General features: G+C 42.0%; 1 long non-coding RNA gene across 1 annotated transcript; it reads left to right on the plus strand.

Annotated features, from left to right (window-relative positions):
• Positions 1-210: 210 nt before the first annotated feature.
• LOC141041779 (uncharacterized) lies at positions 211-9441 on the plus strand. Its single transcript, XR_012203316.1, has 2 exons — positions 211-388; positions 9131-9441. It is a non-coding gene; the product is annotated as an uncharacterized lncRNA (long non-coding RNA).
• The last annotated feature ends 11425 nt before the right edge of the window (positions 9442-20866 follow it).

Here is a 20866-nt window from a genome sequence, read left to right on the forward strand (position 1 = left end):
GCCGACCTTGACATGCCGCCATGCATTCATCTCCCCGCGCATTCTACCCTGAAATTGAGGGGCGCCGCACATGTCGCACCTCTACCCATTCTATCCTCGGCCCATGTGCCGTACGACGCACGGCGCTGCCACCCCGCGAAACCCATGCTGCCGTGCAGCTCGCCTATAAGATGTAACGTGCACCATGCTCAGGCTAATCTCACTCAAACACAGCCACACAAGCTAGACTCTTTCCTCAGACCTCAGTAGTATATCATAACCTCCTAGTTAGTAATGGCAAAGTGTGTCGGCGTCGCGCTCCTGCTACTGGTGGTGCTCGCGTCCTGCGAAGGGAGGGAGCTGAACGAGAAGAACGGAGCACTCGCAGCTACACGCGGTGCCGGTGCAGGTGGCGGCGTCGACGAGTCGAAGATTTTGGGGTTGCCTGAGTTGCCGATTACCACTACCATTACCGGCCCGGTGGTGGTGCTTCCTGCCCTTCCTGGGATCCCTGCTCACCCATGATCATCTCTAGTCCATGTGTTGGCTAACAAGCTGAAGTTGAACTTGTGCCTTTAGCCTTCTAGGTAGCACCGCCGGGAAGAAAAATGCCGGCGTTGTATGCATTTCTTTTCTGTTCATGTTCTGGCATTTTACGTTCCTTGATGTGCTACATGTTTCATCAACGTAATTAATACTACTGTTTCACACTTATAACAAAATTCCCAAGTCAAGAGTTGTTCGGTTATAGGAATAAGTCCATACTTGTGGAATTCATTTTTACTTCAACATTATGCTGGTATATATAGTAGAGTGCTGTCAAGGTAATCAAACAAGTTCCTATGTAATATGTGTTTCTACAACCTTACAAATGCTGGAGTATCCAAGTATACATCATGTGACAAGCGATTTTGATAGATTTGGTCCTCCACGGTATAATAACTCTACTTCGGTACCCCCTCACCCCGCCCCCCACAAACGTTTTATGGATCTTAAACCACACTTTATAAAGCTAAATTGTCTTTGTTTACTTTGACGTCCACGTCTCATTATATCTCGATAGTAATTTGGAGATGCCACCTACAACAAGTTGCAGTAGGATTGAATCCAATGAGTGATTAAGTGCCGATGGTTGCGCATGATCAATTGAACATAGACTGAAGTGTCAAGGCATGTCGACCTATTTCCAGAGATCCATCTAACGGGATTGAAGCAGCGATCCTGACTATTTTGAGTTGATGAAATGTACCCCTTTTTTATTAAACAGTAAGGCTCTCTAGCTCTGACATTAGAAACTACAGCAGAGCTACGGGAAGGTCTAACGAATAACGATGATCTATATACACATGGCATTAACTGATGCCCAATTGTGATTGATAAGTTGATTTTTAGAGACTAGGTTATAGTAGTTTTTAATCCTTTTTGTATGGGTAACTGTGGAGGGAAAGTAGTCTCTTCGTTATTCTCGTGTCGCACATCCTATTCTTTTGGTTGTATTTTCTCGCATACTCGTGGTGCGGGGGGGGGGGGGGGGGGGGGGGGGGGGGAGGGGGGGATGCCTAGGCCACTGAGTTCCTTAGATACCCCTGGTTCACGCAACATACAACACGTCATCAATGACCACACGCACGACCAGTGGCGGAGCCAGAAAAAATGGCCAAGTGCTCTTAAAACTGATTGGGGTGAGCCAAACCATTAATTTAACAGTAAATCATCACTAATTCCAGCACTGTTCATCAGCAAATATGCAGCAAATCCATGATGTTAGGGTGGCTGTGTTGAAGTACAATGTCCTGCCCTCTTTCATAGTTCAGAATTTTGGATGAGTTGGTTGGAGCATGAACTTAATATGGTATCAGAGCACGACTGCCCCAGGGACTCAACACACTAGTTACCCTGTATATCTTTTCTCTTTAAGATAAATAAACATTCTACTAGCTTAGATCACTTAAATATTTTTTGTGTCTCTTTTACTTGGATTGCCCACACAAGTTTCCTGGAAAACTCCCCATGCAGTCGAGGGGGGCGGGGGGGGGGGGGGATCCTTTACTTGAAGCCATGAAGCTCACTACTCAACTCATGAGGGCCACCAGGAAGCCAACATGCACCATAAAAAGAAAGAAAATAGTCGGACCATAGTGCCTTGAGAAAGCGTCATGGGACTATGCACCTAACTCGATGACCCATTTTCGTTTATATTGTGCTTGGGATGCAAGGTAGATGCCATGAGTATGAAGGGTCATAAAGACTTTATGGCCCATACTTGAACGGTAGGGGGATCTCCGTTCACAAATCGTGGGACTTTGAAGTGCCTCAATCCAGGATCCAACGTGGTCCATAATGGTGCTGGGGAGGCTCAATTTCTCGTTAACACCTAATTCAAGGTTACACTAGATATACTGCAACTGATTTTGAGAATGACTGAGCGAGTCTATACAAGTCGAGCAACCTGCTGAATCTAACACCAAACGGGTTCAAACCGAAGTTCACAAAGCTACTAATAAAACATGACGAAGAGAAGACCCATGCGGATTCACCCGAGCAACATATTTATGTTAAGGAGTATTAGTATTGGTCTAGGAGTCCTTATCAGACTATGTCTCTTGCCTTATACCCCAAGTCATGTGCAATATATATATGCCCCTTGGGATATGCAATAGAGATAAGTTGCATCCATAACAGTTCTTAGTAAACCAAATGGTTTAGAACAAATGTCTTCCCCAGCGACACATACAAAAATGAGGAGTACTAAGATAAAAATCCATGCAAATTCCCTCGGCCCAGAAAACATATGGGTTCGAGCCAACTAGTACACAAAGGCTATCAAAGCTATGTAACAAGTAAAAAGATAGGTCATCATCAAGACAAAAGCCCTACGAATCCATTGAAGCAACTCATAATTAAGTACCAGACAAATTTTCCAAACTAATAATTTTCAGAAGGGCTACACAACAGAAATAGGAAAAGACCCATGTTGGGTTTCCGCGCTGCCTCGAGATAATGAGATGCAAGATGTCTTGCATGGGAACGAACGACAGTTTTATCCATGTCAAGTTTAGACAATTTTGGACATTGTATGCAAGTTGCGACACGTCCTGCCATTTATCAGCCTTTTCAGATCGAGAAAAATCTAGAAAGAATGCAAAATTTGTTAACAACCAAAAAAACTTGGCATTAAGCCTTGAATTGGTCATAAAGGATCATGGAAAACAATTAGGGCCATTTCAAGGATGTAGAGAAACAATGTGCTCTCGCCTACTAGCCAACCCGAACACCCTTAGTTGAGCATGTTATATTTTTGACATCAATGTCCCCAACTTTTACAAGTAGGTGGGCATGGCCACGGTAGGCATCCTTGTCAGGTTTGAAAATTTTCTGACATTGTATACAATTTGCGACACATCCGGCCATTTATTGGCCTTTTTTTACCGAGAAAACTTCAGAAAATAAAAAATTTGTCAAAAACCAAAATAAATTAGCATGGTACCTTAAATTGGGCATAAAATACCATGAAAAATACTTTAGCCATTACAAGGATGTGGAGAAACAATGTGCTCTCAAATGGAGCCTACTGGCCTACTCGAACACCCTCCTTTCACCATTAAGAAAAGAGTTATAGCTAATATGAACATTAATGGCGCACCATGTATGTGGTGCGCCACTGCTATATAGTAGTGGCGCACCAGATACAGGTGCGCCATTATTGACACATTACTAATGGCGCACCTGATGTGTGGTGCGTCATTACTAGTTTAGAAAAAAATAAAAAAAATTGTTAGTAATGGCGCACCAGGGGATAGTGCGCCATTACTAGTTGACATAGTAATGGCGCACCTTCACAAAGTGCGTCATTACTATGTGTATGACTTGGTCAAACTTAGTAATGGCGCACTTTGCATAAGTGCGCCATTACTAGTTGACATAGTCACTACTAGGAAAAGGGCTATAGATGATATGGACACTAATGGCGCACCAGACATGTGGTGCGCCACTACTATATACTAATGGCGCACCATGTGTTGGTGCGCCATTAGTGTTCAAATACTAATGGCGCACCACATCTACGGTGCGCCACTAGTAAAAAAAAATTTATTTTTTTTCAAAATTACTAATGGCGCACCAGAGGACAGTGCGTCATTACTAGTTCAACTATTAATGGCGCACCACTCCCACGGTGCGCCATTAGTAATTTTGTTTTAATTTTTTTTCAAATTGTTTTTTTAACTACTAATGGCGCACCGTGGGGTTGGTGCGCCATTACTCGGTGCGCCATTAGTAATTTTATTACAAATTTTGTTTCAAAATAATTTGTTTTGAAAAACTACTAATGTCGCACCACTCCCATGGTGCGCCATTAGTAACTTGGCCCTTTCCACCGAATGCACCCCCTGGACCGCCTTTTCAGTTTAAAAAAAGAAAATGATGGAAATGTCAAAAAATAAAAGAAAATAAGTTTCCCATGTGATATATGGTCTACTTGTTGGGAAAATTTACAAATATGAATTTCGACTTTATTTGCAAAATCTTTCTGGAATTTGTAAAATGGGCATAACTTTTGCATACAAACTAGGATTAAAAAGCTTTATATGAAAAATCATCTACTCGAAAAGTTACATCCGAATTTAACCGGGGGAACCCCGTTAAACATCTTCAAAATCCTCAAAAACCTAACAGAAAAAAAGTTACGGGGCTTTGAAGATCTAGAGGCAAAAAATTCAAAAAATTTCGAACTTACTAGTGGCGCACCGTTTGCTAGGTGCGCCACTAGTAACAGAAAAAAATATTGGTTTCGAAACTTTTTTGGAATTTTTTTTTCAAAAAATGATACGTAATATGACCGGGAAGTTTGAAATATTTTTCAAAATTTCATCATACTCATGAATATGAACAAAGTCGTAGACATCAACAAGGTTTAATAAAATTGATATGATAGATATATCAACAAGTGGCTGTTAAGTGAGGTGGTGCTGAGGTTGGATAGAACTGCGAAGTTAAGCGTGCTCGGGCTGTAGTAGTGTGAGAATGGGTGACCTTTCGGGAAGTTTGACCACTTAGTGTGAATTGACTTGAGATTAAGTATATTGACCCGAGATTAAGCCATAGTGACCCGAGATAAAAAAAATTGAAAAAATAATTTCTGAAAAAATATTTAAAAAAAAATTGTTACTAATGCACACTTCTGTGTGGTGCGCCATTACTAAGTCAGATAGTAGTAATGGCGCACCGTGGGCTATACTAATGGCGCACTACTAATGGCGCACCCGTGGTGGGCCATTAGTAAAAATACTAGTGGCGCACCAGTAGTGCGCCATTAGTAGGCAAAACTGGTGTGCCACTAGTAGGCCTTTTCCTAGTAGTGAGTAATGGCGCACCTTCACAAAGTGCGCCATTACTATGTGTATGACTTGGTCAAACCTTGGTCAAACTTAGTAATGGCGCACTTTGCATAGATGCGCCATTACTATGTTACACTATGTGTATGACTTGGTCAAACTTTGGTCAAACTTAGTAATGGCGCACTTTGCATAGGTGCGTGACCAAGGTTTGACCAAGTCATACACATAGTAATGGCGCACTTTGTGAAGGTGCGCCATTACTATGTCAACTAGTAATGGCGCACTATCTCCGGGTGCGCCATTACTAACTTTCTTTGCACACACACACCCCCCCGGCCGCCTTTTCAGTTAAAAAAATAAATAAAAGAAAATGATGGAAATGTAAAAAAAATAAAAGAAAATAAGTTTCCCATGTGATATGTGGTCTAATTGTTGGGAAAATTTACAAATATGAATTTCGACTTTATTTGAAAAATCTCTCAGGAATTTAGTAAAATGGGCATAACTTTTGCATACGAACTTGGATTAAAAAAAAATTTATATGAAAAATCATCTACTCGAAAAGTTACATCCGAATTGAACAGGGGGAACCCCGTTCAAGATTTTCAAAATCCCCAAAATATGTCGGCGATCACAATTTACATAGGATTCACCACCCCGGAGAAGAAAACATTAGAGAGTTCTGGGTAAGACCTCGGGTCCAGCCAGAATGAGCCGGGGAAGATAACTCTCACACGCTCCCCAATGAGACCAAGTTTCCAATCTTGGTCGGTCAGAACTGGACTAGTGGACTAAGACAGACAATTGCGACACCCGCTCCTCATGACAATGCCATCAAGACAAACCTAGAGAAGAAAAACCAAAACCTGGAAACTCGTATCTAGGGACACAACACCCTCCAAACGCCTCCCAACAATGCCAAGAAGCACCATCAAAATGAGGATAAGGTGTGGAGGACTTATCCCCGCCGACGCAGCACCATCACCTTACCACTGACAACTAGGGATCGAGACCTAAACTAAAAATCTCACCCTACCACCACTGGTACGAGACAACGAGATGCCTGACCTCGTCGTCTAAGAAGTCTATGGAGGGAGAGGGGGGCTTTGATCTCACCGGGGAGGAGGTAGATCGGTGCCACCACAGCTCCAATGGTTTTGTAGGAGAGAGGAGGAGGAAACACATGCTGTTGTTCTTGCATGATGATTGCACCCATATAACCCTGCACACATGGAATAACTTGTGACATTTTTCTGGTAAAGGGAATAAACAAGTTTTTTTTGTGGGAAAGGGAATAAACAAGTTAAAACACTAAACAAGGAAAGTATGGTATATTTTCCATTTTGCACGTAAATTCTTTTTAGGGATAAGCTTCCATGACCAGATAGCATTCTACTCCCTCCGATCCATAATAAGTGTTGTGGTTTTAGTTCAAATTTGAACTAAAACCACGACACTTGTTTGAACTAAAACCATGACACTTATTTGAATTAAACCACGACACTCATTATGGATCGAGGAGGGTATTATTTAATCAGAAAACTTAGTTTTGTTTTATAATAAAGCACAAAGTCTCTGAATAACTATTTGCAAAAAAAAGTCTCTGAATAACTTACTAAGCTCATTATTTGTAAATATTGCTGTTGATGGCACTGCACGTCTGCACGTATATATCAGCAGCTGGCCCATGTTTTAAATGGAATGCAGCGGCATCCGAGAGTACTTGTGTGTCAGAGATGGCCAAATATGTATGCAACGTAAATATCTTCAGCAAGCCGGCAACGTTCCACTTGGAGAGCACAAAGATCCTAAAATCAGCGTCGCAAATTTCCAGGAAATAAACAACTAGCCCCGCCCCATCTAAAGTCATGCACAGTTCTAGGAATCTCCAACCCTTGATCGGGAAAAGATCTACTGAAGAAACGAAACCAATAATAGGCCCTAATTCGACGGCGGCAGCTTGACTAGCTTGCCCTCTCGACTGCGATTAGTCGGCACGGATAGAGGACAATATAAATCCGGGGACAACTTATATGGGATCTGGGGTTCAGATGAGATCATGCGATCCAGTGATATGGTCCATTGGATCTCCATCCAGTGGTACAGAGAGCGAAAAGTGGGATAAGATGGTATAGTTTGCATCAAGATCCCTGGAGTTATATTATATAACATTTAACAACAGTCTGGTACGTTTGTAGTGTTGACAAAATTGATTTGACACGGTACTGTACGTGCGAAAATAAATCCTCTATGCCGTACTGAGCCCTTCTGATCCCACCTGTGTGCCCAGCCCAAACAAATCCTCTTCGTTCTCTCTTAAGTGTTCAGATCTAGCCTTTGGCAGCACCGCCGCCGGACCTTCCCAAATGTTGCCGCCGTCATCTCCGCCGCCGGTGAGCGCACCCATCATTTGGACTACTTTCTCGTTTGACCTTCCATAGATCCCGGCCAGATCCGTTTCCTTTTTCCCCCTTGTGGCCTCGTCCCTAACATCGTCGTTCGTCAATCGTCATCAACACCGCTTGCTGTTTGGCCTGTAGCTATCGGCACCATGGTCATGAGTAGATAACACATCTAAACTTATAGCTTTTTTTCGTGCCTTTTTGGTTCATGATTTGTTCTCCATGTGACTGGATGTGTTCTCTCCAATCTCTCATAGAAGTTTATGTACACGATATCCTGTGGAATCTTCTTGTTATTTACATGTGTTCGTCAAGTTAGCGGATCTTCTTTCTGGTGCATCCCATCTCGTGAAATCTTCTTTATATTTTGTACATTTCTGCTTCAGGGTTTGTGAAGGTTTGTTGTTCTTGAGACAGAGAACACTTTGATTCCTGGGTTATAAATAAATAATAATCACCCATGCTATTTTTTAGGCAAAAAGCATGCTGCTGTCTAGTAGTACAATTTTTGGATTTGCAAACAAGTAATGTGTAACTGCTGTGTAGTACTAAAGATGAGATCATGTTTATCAAACGTGAAGATAACATTTCAAATTTGTGTAGCAGGTATTGCTGTAGCTGATATGGGTTCAGTACATTAGGTATGGCATAATAAGGTTATTTTCTATACCAATTGGGCGTATACAGCAGGAGAGAAAATATATTCTTTTATGTATATATTTTCATATTTTGACTTGAACAAAGTATCTGTTTCATAAATTTTCGCACGTACAGTACCGTGTCAAATCCATTTTGTCAACACTACAAACGTACCAGACTGTTGTTAAATGTTATATAATATAAGTCCAGGGATCTTGATGCAAACGATACCATCTTATCCCACTTTTCGTTATCTGTACCACTGGATGGAGATCCAATGGACCATATCACTGGATCGCATGATCTCGTCTGAACCCCAGATCCCATATAAGTTGTCCCCATATAAATCTAGCATTCATCTTGACTAGCTTGCCATTCCAAGTTTCCAATCCACCGACCTTGACGTGCCGCCATGCATTCATCTCCCCGCGCATTCTACCCATTCTATCCTCCTCCCCTGAAATTGAGGGGCGCCGCACATGTCGCACCCCTACCCATTCTATCCTCCGCCCATGTGCCGTACGACGCACGGCGCTGCCACCCCGCCAACCCGTGCTGCCGTGCAGCTGGCCTATAAGATGCAACGTGCACCATGCTCAGGCTAACCTCACTCAAACACATCAGCCACACAAGCTAGACTCTTTCCTCAGACCTTAGTAATGGCAAAGTGTGTCGGCGTCGCGCTCCTGCTACTGGTGGTGCTCGCGTCCTGCGAAGGGAGGGAGCTGAACGAGAAGAACGGCGCACTCGTAGCTACACGCGGTGCCGGTGCAGGTGGCAGCATCGACGAGTCGAAGATTTTGGGGTTGCCTGAGTTGCCGCTTACCACAACCATTACGGGCCCGGTGGTGGTGCTTCCTGCAGTTCCTGGGATCCCTGCTCATCCATGATCATCTCTAGTTCATGCGCTGTCTGACAAGCCGAAGCTGAACTTTGCCTTTAGCCTTCTAGCTAGCATCGCCGGGAAGAAAAATGCCGGCGTTGTATGCATTTCTTTTCTGTTCATGTTCTGGCATTTTACGTTCCTTGATGTGCTACATGTATCATCAACATAATAAATACTACTAGTTCACTCTTATAACAAATTTCCCAAGTCAAGAGTTGTTCGGTTATAGGAATAGGTCCATGCATAGTTGTGGAATTCATTTCTACTTCAACATTATGCTGGTATATATAGTAGAGTGCTGTCAAGGTAATCAAACAAGTTCCTATGTAATACGTGTTTTTACAACCTTACAAATGCTGGAGTATCCAAGTATACATCATGTGACAAGCGATTTTGATAGATTTGGTCCTCCACGGTATAATAACTCTACTTCGGTACCCCCTCACCCCGCCCCCCACAAACGTTTTATGGATCCTAAACCACACTTTATAAAGCTAATTTGTCTTTGTTTACTTTGACGTCCACGTCTCATTACTTTGACGTCCACGTCTCATTAATGAGGAGTACTAAGATAAAAATCCATGCAGATTCCCTCGGCCCAGAAAACATATGGGTTCGAGCCAACTAGTACACAAAGGCTACCAAAGCTATGTAACAAGTAAAAAGATAGGTCATCATCAAGACAAAAGCCCTACGAATCCATTGAAGCAACTCATAATTAAGTACCAGACAAATTTTCCAAACTAATAATTTTCAGAAGGGCTACACAACAGAAATAGGAAAAGACCCATGTTGGGTTTCCGCGCTGCCTCAAGATAATGAGATGCAAGATGTCTCGCATGGGAACGAACGGCAATTTTATCATCTCAAGGGTATACCTAGTGCTGAAGAGGCCACCAAGGTGTTCCCTCCGTGGGTGACGGGCACGTCACGTCCAAGGTATGCTCAGTGCCGCAAACAGCATCAAGATTGTGCCCTAAGCGGTCGTCGTATACGCGGTTCACACATTGTAGGATGGACATCGTCTCCAAGGCTACACGCCTTGTGGGGAGCATCCTGCTCAGGTGGCGTCGCAGAGAGCCAGGAAAGTGCTTCAAGGGATAGTTCTAGGCATACTCCCGATGGATAAATTGCTGGGATATTCAGGAGAAATATTCCTTTAAGATTCGTTGTAAATACCATAGTACTCCTAGTTGTATGTTGTAGTCCGGAGGGCAACTTTGTAATCTCCTGCCCTACATATATTGTCCTGTGAAAATAGGAGACCACCCTACATTCTAAAGGTTCAAATTCTGAAATATATGAGATATTTCTCCCTTTGCTGCTATGCTTGTAAGTCCCCTCCTGTGGGCAGAGAGCTTCGTGTTGAACCATTGATGTCTGCCTACTCAAGTCTCTACCTCAACTTTCCCACGCACATGTGTTGGTCTTTATAGCTTTATATGGATGCCTCAAGTTTTTTTTTTGCGAGAAAAACTTTCGATCTATTCATCAACTGTCAACACATCCCGTGCAGGATATCTGTGATGGCCTCTTCAACTTCAATTGAGCCTCGGCCGGGACATCAATGCCATGAGCCTCCAATTTTTTTAGAGCGAGTTGAAGGAGTAGGTTTTATTAGCGGAGAAGAAGCAGTAAATTGGGGCTTATCGGGACCGATGTTACGAGCTTCTGGAATACAATGAGATCTTCGTAAAGTAGATCCTTATGAGTCTTACAACCAATTTGATTGGAAAGTCCAATGGCAAAAAGAAGGGGATTCGTTCCCACTGCTTCTCCTTGAATGGTTAGGTCTGAATCCCGCAACGGAGCTTCCAAAAAATTTCTTTCCGAGTTAATTTTCTCAGTTTTATATGGGTGAAATCTGTAACATCTTCCTCCCAGGCCGCCACCATCTCGCCACTCTCATTTATAGTGGGGAGATCCTTTAGGATCCGCGTGGTGCTGGCATCGGGAGCCACATTGTTGGCGAGCGACATCACGGCGGCGGTGGGCACAGTGGTGGATGAAGCCCTACACTTTACCGGAAGCACAACCTTCCTGGGGATGACGAAAATCTCCTCCACCGAACCCTCCAATGACATGCCCCCAGAGCGAAAAGGGATCCCAGCTGATTAGGGCCTTCGAATTCAGGGTCTGCTCCTTTCTAAGCGACTCATGAAGATTAGCAACATTTTTTTATAAATGGGAATATAGAATGTCACTAATAAGAAACTTCTCAATGTTCACTGACGAGATAGCTGATACCATGCAATTATTTGTTAAGAAATTTCTAAGCCCTGATTATTTTTGCACGTGAACATGTTATTAGGGTTAAGGTTCCATGACCAGATAGCTGATAGCTAGCTAGCATGCTATTATTTGTTACGAAACTTCTCAGTTTTCACTGCACAAAATCTCTGAATGACTAAGTAAGCACATTTTCTTGTAAATGTTACCTTGCTTTGGCTGTTGATGGCAGCTGCACTTATCGGCAGTTGTAACCGGCCGTATCTTAAATGGAATGCAGCGGCATCCGAGCGTACCTGCCAGGGAAGACCAAATACGGCCGGGAACGAAACGAACCTGTCAGTCAAAGCTTATCTACAGCAAGGCAGCAACGTTCCACATGCAGATCACAAAGATCCTAAACCAGGGCCGCAAATTTGCAGGGGGAAACAGCTAGGCCCGCCCCTGATCGATCTTGATTGGGAAAAGATCTGCTAATGAAACGAAACCAATAATGGGCTCTAATTCTATTTCGACAGCGGCGCCTTGACCAGCTGGCCTTCTCGACGGCGATGGGGACCAGTCGGCACGGATTCACGGACAATATAGATCCATCCGCCCCATTCTAATCCACCGATCGACGCGCACATGCATTCCGCCATACACATGCATTCCTCTCTCTCCCTTGCCCGTGGCTGTCGGCTGTCGCACCTCTACCCATCCTATCCTAATCTCCTGCGCCAACGACGCACGGCCACCCCGCCGCCCGCGCCACCCCGTGCAGCGCGCCTATAAGAAGCAGCGTAGACGATGCTAAGCCCAAGCTCACTCAAACACAGCCACTCAACACTATCACAAGGCCGCACAAGCTAGTAGACAATCTCCTCAGAAGTATTAGCGAAGCCTCCCAGCTAGCAATATGGCGAAGTGCCTCGCCGTCGCGCTCCTCCTACTGGTGGTGCTCGCGTCCTGCGACGGGAGGGAGCTGAACCAGAAGGACCAGGCACTGGCCGGTGCCGGTGGTGGCGTCGGCGAGTCGAAGGTGTTGGGGTTGCCTGACCTGCCGCCTGTGGGAACCGTTACCGGTACCAGCACCACTAACGGCCCGCTGGTGGCGCTTCCTGCCCTTCCCGGGATCCCTGCTCACCCATGATCACCTCTAGTTCATGTGCTGGCTTACAAGATGAAGCTCACCTCGTGACTTTACACTTCTAGGCTCTAGCTTAACATCGCCCGGAAGGCAAACACCGGCGTTTCGCTGATGTCCATGTTCCTTCCTTAATGGGCGTCTGTATCATCCATCCTCGTCTGTATTTCTTTTCAGTTCATGTTCTAGTATTTTTCGTTCCTTGATGTGCTACATGTATGATGTATCATCAACGTAATAAATACTTCTTTCTTCAATGTGTTCGCCTTTTGCATCATCTACGTACAACTTCGTCATTCTTAACTAATCACAAACTCCCAAGTCCAGAGCATGTTCACTTACAAGAAGTTGATGACAGCCTGCACGCTGTGCGAAAAATGTTTTGTAATACACTTAAAATGCGATTTGATTGTAAGGGACATGGATATTTCAAGTAGCAATATGAGAATTAAAACTGAAATACATATGATTTATTGTGTTTGATTATTGTAAGTTGTAAATACCTAGCATAATAAAATGAAAATTCTCATGCATGCTTGCATGTTGAGATCTTTTTTTTTTCCTATGCATGGTTGTATGTTGGGTGAAACTTTTTCTTATGCATGCTGCTGCGAAAATAATATGATCTAAAGCCCACTAAGAATGCACTAATGCATGTTGCAAGGTAGAGGTTTCTCATGCATGCATGAGATGGATGCTAATGGATCGAGCTAGCAAATCTAACGGCTACAACAATTTTGATGGTGTGGAAGGACACATGCGGAGATAACAAGAATACACCACGCGTTGCTGCGGGAATCGACTGCTATATATTTCAGTGATTTGATTGTATTAAACATGCATAGTTGAATAGATAATATATGAGTCGAAACAAAACTAAATATTATATATTATATTTTATTATTGTGAAGTCAAAAAATATTTGAATATAAGCAACACAATGAGACCACTTTTTCCATGCATGTTGAGTGGACCTTTGATGAGGTGATATATGTGGTGAGATGAGATGTGAGCATGAGATCAATTAATATTGAAAACATTTCTCTCATGCATGTTGTGGTGGGCCTTTGATGAAGTAGCATGTGTGCATGTTAAGATAATAGAAGTAGTGAAGATCAAAAATGTCAAAATGGAGGCCGAGCTCCATGAAGGCCTTAATTTGGAAACTTCAAAATTCAAACTTTTCAGTTTCAAAAAATTCTAAATAAATACACATATACCTGGAAACATAATATAAATGTGTGTAAAATTTTAGATCAAAATAAATTAAAATGAGAGTTACACAAAAAGAGAAATCGGTGGCTTTTTAGCATATCGAGTGTTCATCTTCAAAGTCCCTGATTTTTTTGTGCAGCTCACAATTCAAGGCATTTCACTCTGAAATTTACACATATACACATTACAGCCTTGTATAGATGTGTTTTTTTAGAATTTTTTAAAACTGAAAAGTTTGATTTTTGATTTTTTTTTAAATAAAGGCGTCCATGGAGCCCGGTCTCCAAAATGCCCTCCTCTAGTAGAGATGAACTATTTTGGTATATAGGATAAGTCCAGAGCTTTGGACTATATTTGTACTTGAATGTTATGTTGGTATATCCACGGATAGTAGAGCACTGTAAAGGGAATCAAACCTGCAATAATACCTCAACTTCAAAAAACGAGCAGTACATAGTAGTGTATTGCACAAATCCAAAATTAAGGGTAGCACGTGTGCATGTTAAGCGAAGTTTGAGCAGCAGAAAAACCCTCACTCTCCCTCTCGCCTTCATCTCGTTCGAGCCTTGCCTCTCTTCCTCACGTCCGGTCGGCAACAACAGGGATCATGCCCGTTGTTTCCTCGAGAAGGCACAAGATGAAGAGGAGCATGACCAGCCATTAGCACCTTCGTGTAGCCATAGGTTTCGCTTTTCACGGCGTTAGAGAAGCAAACTTGGCGGTCGGCTGTCTCCCTCTCCTCTCCTCCGTTCTAGACCATGCACACAGGGCGAAAAACAGTCCAGAACTTCACAGGTCACCAACTACCGCGTTGCCCCCACGTCGACAAAGAAGGTCGCATCTCCATGGAGATCTCGTCGCTGTCGATGATCACCGAGTAGGTGACCGGTGTCGGGACAGCGAGGCAAAGAGTGAGAAACCTGCGCCGAGGTACTGCATGACATCAAGGGCGAGGTCAAACTAGGGATTAGAGATCACCGTGTAAATGATCATGCCAGCGTGGCGGAGTCCGAGAGCTAGAAACCTCCCCTGAGGTACTGCACCAAATCAATGTAAGGTATGGGATTAGAGATCCCGCTAACGTGTACTAAAAAAGTAGATCCCTAGAAGTTTAGAAGTCCCACGTGCATGAGTTTGTATCAGAAACGGTTTATTCCTTCGATTGTTGTTTTATAGTAGGCATATGTACATAGATTATTTTACAAATCTCAATCGTCAATCTTTATGATTAACATAAATTAACGGATATAAAGGCGTGACGTATGTAGAACTATAAAAGGCTCCGTCCATTAATATTAGGTAAAGATAAAGATATATGAATTGTTTTCAAATTCCAAACACTTTAAAAAAATCCTGAATACGCGAAAATTTATAGGGAATCTCAAATCATTTAAGGAAAAAACAGGAACGTAATTTAAAACGTGAACATTTTTCAACATTACAAACATTTTTTTTAAATCAGGAACAAAATTGAAAAGCGAACCTTTTTGGAATTATGGGCAATGTTTTAGAAACATGAACATTTTATGAAATTCTGTGAACATTATTTTGAATTTGCGAACAAATTTTGCAAAACCAGAACATTTTTTGAATTTGTAAACAAATGTTACAAAATGCAATTTTTTTAAATTTCGAATTCCAAACTTTTATGAATTTTCGTACAATTTATGAAAATAAGCAAATAATTTTTGAAAGTCTACTTTTACTGTACTTCAAACATTTTGGAGAAAGAAGCTAACAAATTTTGAAATTCTAGACTTTTTTTTGAATTTCTAAGGAAAATTTTCAAAAAAGGAACATCTCTTGAATATTGAACAAACCACGCATAGGCCGCCGGATTGGCCGGTACAACAGGCGCCCGACAGGAGCGTTGCTGCCACCTAGTTCAGCCAATGCCTATGTTTTTTTGTTTTTTCTTTCTTTTTTCATTTTTTCATTTAATCATTTTTATTTATTTTAAACTTTATTATTTTTGTTGAAACCTGTTCCAAAGTTTTGAAAAATAGTTGGAATACCAAAAATGTTGTTGTTTTCAAATATTGTCTACAATTCTAAAGGGTGATCTGGAATTTCAGAAAATGTTCCCTTCTTCAAATTGTTTGTACAAATTTAACAAAATGTTTGTGTTTCAAAAAAAGTGCATAAATGTTTAAAAAAAATGTATGTTGTTTGCAATTTGTGTTCAAAATTTTCATCAGTTGTTGGGCATTTGTTAACAATTTTGGAAAAAAGTGTTCGAGTTTGTAAAATTTTCATACACAATTTGAAATTCAAGAATTGTTGAATTTTTTTAAGAAATAACTAGGACTTAAGAAAATGTTCATGTTTATTGATAATGATGGACATTGCAAATAACAGAAGAATTCAAATTTGGAAATTTTATATGCTCACGGATGCACCCGTCTGGCCTAGTCTCACACACTCCTCTCAACTGGTATAAATGACTCCAACTTCTTGCAACATCGTGGCACAGACATATGAGGCATCTATGCCAGGTTTGAATGAATTCTGACACCGTTTGCATGTTGCGACATGCCCGGCCAATTATTGGCCCCTTTCCACCAGGAAAATACCGGAAAATGCAAAACTTGTTGAATATCCAAACAACTAAACATGGTGGCTTGATAATACAAGGCCACGAAAAAATAGGGTGATTTCAAGGATGTCGAGAAACAATGTTCTATTGGACGGAGCCTTCTGGCCTACCCAAACACAATCCGTTTAACATGGTCTATTTTTGAACATCCTTGAAATTACCCCAACTTTTGCAAGCATGCCGGCATGCCCGTGGTAGGTTTCCATGTCAAGTTTGGACAATTTCGGACATTGTCTGCAAGTTGCGACACGTCTTGCCATTTATCAGCCTTTTCAGATCGAGAAAAATCTAGAAAAAAATGCAAAATTTGTTAACAATCAAAAAAACTTGGCATTAAGCCTTGAATTGGTCATAAAGGATCATGGAAAACAATTAGGGCCATTTCAAGGATGTAGAGAAACAATGTGCTCTCGCCTACTAGCCAACCCGAACACCCTCAGTTGAGCATGTTATATTTTTGACATCAATGTCCCCAACTTTTACAAGTAGGTGGGCATGACCACGGTAGGCATCCTTGTCAGGTTTGAACAATTTCCGACACCGTATACAATTTGCGACACATCCGGCCATTTATTGGCCTTTTTTTACCGAGAAAACTTCAGAAAATAAAAAATTTGTCAAAAACCAAAATAAATTAGCATGGTACCTTAAATTGGGCATAAAATACCATGAAAAATACTTTAGCCATTACAAGGATGTGGAGAAACAACATGCTCTCAGATGGAGCCTACTGGCCTACTTGAACACCCTCCTTTGAACATGGACTATTTTTTGGACATCCATCAAATGATCTCAGCTTTTGCAACCAGGTGGCCATTCCTTTTGTAGGCACCCATGTCGGGTTTAAATGATTTCTGACACCGTACGCAAGTTGAGACACGTCTGACCATTTATCGGCCTTTTTTAAAAAGAAAATTTCAGAAAATGCAAAATTTGTTGAAAACCAAAAACAATTGCCGTGGTAGCTTCAATTGGTCAAATAAGGCCGCAAAAAAAACCGGGACCATTTTACAATTGTCGAAAAAACATGCTCTTAGACGGACCCTTGTGCCTTACCCTAACACTCTCCGTTGAACATAGCCATTTTTGAATATGCATCAAATAACCCCAACTTTTGGCACTATGTGAGAATTATGATAGTAAGCATCCATGCTTGGTTTGAACGAATTCCGACACTGTATGCACGCTACATTATGTACGGCCATTTATATGCCTTTTTTGACCAAGGAAACTCCAGAAAATGCAAAATTTATAAAAAAACCATAACAACTTTGGCATGGTGCCCCTTAGTTGGTCATAAAAGTCTGAGGCCATTTTAAGGTTGTCGAGAAACAACATGCTCTGAGACGGAGCCTACTCGCCTCCCCGAACACCCTCCGTTGAACATGGTCTATTTTTGGACATCCTTCAAATGACCACAACTTTTGCAAGGAGGTGGGCATGCCTATGTTAAGCATCCATGTCAGGTTTGAACAATTTCTTGTTGGGGAACGTAGCATGCAATTTCAAAAAAGTTCCTACGCTTAGGAAAGATCTATCTAGGAGATGCATAGCAAGGAGAGGGGGAGAGTGTGTCCACGTACCCTCGTAGACCGAAAGCAGAAGCATTTGACAACGCGGTTGATGTAGTCGAACTTCTTCTCGTTCCGACCAATCAAGCGCCGAACGTACGGCACCTCCGAGTTCTGCACACGTTCAGCTCGATGACGTCCCTCGAACTCTTGATCCAGCAAAGTTTCGAGGGAGAGTTTCGTCAGCACGACGGCGTGGTGACGGTGATGGTGAAGTGATCCGCGCAAGGCTTCGCCTAAGCACTACGGCAATATGACCGGAGGCGTAAACTGTGGAGGGGGGCGCCGCACACGGCTAGGAATCAATGTTGTGTATACTAGCGGTGCCCCCCACTCCCACATATATATAGGTGGGAGAGGGAGAGGAGATGCAAGGGGCGCCCCAAGTAGGAGTAATCCTACTTGGGCGCCTCCTCCAAGTCGGCCTCCCCCCATCCATATCCATTGGAGGGGGAAGGAAAGAAAGGGGGGAGGGGAAGGAAAGGGGGAGGCCGAATCCTCCCCTTTCCTTCTCCCTCCCCTTCCTTTCCTTCTCCTCCTATTCGTCCTATAGGGGGTGCACCAGACCCTTTTGGGGCTGGTCTGTCCAACTCTTGGCCCATTAGGCCCATATAGCTTGCCAGGGGTTGCCCGAAACCCCTTCCGGTGACCTGATACGTACCCGGTACCCCCAGAACATTTCCGGTGTCCGAATACTATCGTCCTATATATGAATCCTTACCTCTCAACCATTCGAGATTCCTTGTCATGTCCGTGATTTCATCTGGCACTCCGAACAACATTCGGTCACCAAATCACATAACTCATATAACCATCATCGAACGTTAAGCGTGCGGACCCTACGGGTTCGAGAACTATGTAGACATGACCGAGACACCTCTCCGATCAATAACCAATAGTGGAACTTGGATGCCCATATTGGTTCGTACATATTCTATGAAGATCTTTATCGGTCAAACCATACTGACAACATACGTTATTCCCGTTGTCATCGGTATGTTACTTGCCCGAGATTCGATCGTCGGTATCTTCATACCTAGTTCAATCTCGTTACCGGCAAGTCTCTTTACTCGTTCCGTAATGCATCATCCTGCAACTAACTCATTAGTCACATTGCTTGCAAGGCTTATTATGATATGCATTACCGAGAGGGCCCAGAGATACCTATCCGATACTCGGAGTGACAAATCCTAATCTCGATCTATGCCAACCCAACAAACACCTTCGGAGACACCTGTAGAGCATCTTTATAACCACCCAGTTACGTTGTGACGTTTGATAGCACATAAGGTATTCCTCCCGTATCCGGGAGTTGCTTAATCTCATAGTTGAAGGAATATGTATTTGACATGAAGAAAGCAATAGCAATAAAACTGAACGATCAACATGCTAAGCTAACAGATGGGTCTTGTCCATCACATCATTTTCCTAATGAGGTGATTCCGTTCATCAAATGACAACACATGTCTATGGTTAGGAAACATAACCATCTTTGATTAACGAGCTAGTCTAGTAGAGGCTTACTAGGGGCACGGTGTTTTGTCTATGTATCCACACATGTATCAAATTTCCGGTTAATACAATTCTAGCATGAATAATAAACATTTATCATGATATAAGGAAATATAAATAACAACTTTATTATTGCCTCTAGGGCACATTCCTTCATTTCTGACAAGTTGCAACACGTCCGGCCATTTATCAGGCATTTTCTTACCAAGAAAACTCCAAAAAATGCAAAAAATGTTGAAAACCCAAACAACTTGAAATGATATCTAGAATTGGTCATACAAGTCCATGGAAAAAATGGGATAGTTTGACAGGTGCAAAAAAATGGAGCCACTTCAAGGATGTTGAAAAAAGTTCACGCCTTAAAAATTCATAAAGTTGAAAATAGTTCACAAATTTGGAAAATATGTTCAAGAAAAATGGACAAGGTTCACAAAGTTTGAAAAAATAGTTCACATGCTACAAGTTCATGCATTTTAAAAAATTCACGGCTAAAATTTCATGAATTTGGAATAAAGTTCGCGAATATGAAAAAAGTTCATGAATTTGGAAAAAAATTCATGAAAAGTGGAAAAGGTTCACAAAGTTTGTAACAGAGTTAATGGGCAAAAATTTCAAGTATTTAAAAAAACACGGCTAAAAATGTATTAGTTTGGAAAAAAGTTCAAGAAAATATGAAAACTTCTCAAAATTTGGAAAAAAAAGTTCAGAAATTAGAAAAAAAGTTCATGAAATTTGCAAAAATATCACAAAATTGAATTAAGTTCAGGAGCTAAAAGTTCATCCATTTGAAATAAAGTTCACGGCTAATAAATTCACAAATTTGAAAAATGTTCCCAGGTTGAAAAAATTCACGAATTTGGAAAAGGTTCACAAAATTTGAAAAAAAAGTTCAAGATTTTAAAAAAATATATCATTAGCTAATTGTTCATGTATTCAAAAAAAGGTCATGGCTAAACATTCATGAATTTGGAAAATAGTTGGAGTTGAGTTGGTTAGGTCCGTTTGAAATCCTTCCTCACGAGCCCAATTTGTCCTGCGTTTCAATGATGGCCTGCCAGATTCTAGAATTGACCACACAAGAAGCAAAAAAGGAGAGCCACTAAAAAAGCAAAAAAGGAAGAAACGGGGCATAGCTAGTAAGTCATCTCTGTTGGTTATGTGCGGTTGATATAGTAAGTCGTCTCTGTTGGTTAGGTGCACTTGATATAGTAAGTCGTCTCTGTTGGTTAGGTGCGCTTGAAATAAACCTACAGGTGTATGGAGCCTTGAACTAAAAAAACCTACAGGCATGGAGTTTGAGTCCCACTGTCCATACTAGTTTTTAAAAACTAGTAAGTATGCACGTGCAACACACGTCTCGATCAAAGCAGCCTAT

This window comes from Aegilops tauschii, chromosome 2, assembly GCF_002575655.3.
Source record: "Aegilops tauschii subsp. strangulata cultivar AL8/78 chromosome 2, Aet v6.0, whole genome shotgun sequence".
NCBI lineage: Eukaryota > Viridiplantae > Streptophyta > Magnoliopsida > Poales > Poaceae > Aegilops > Aegilops tauschii.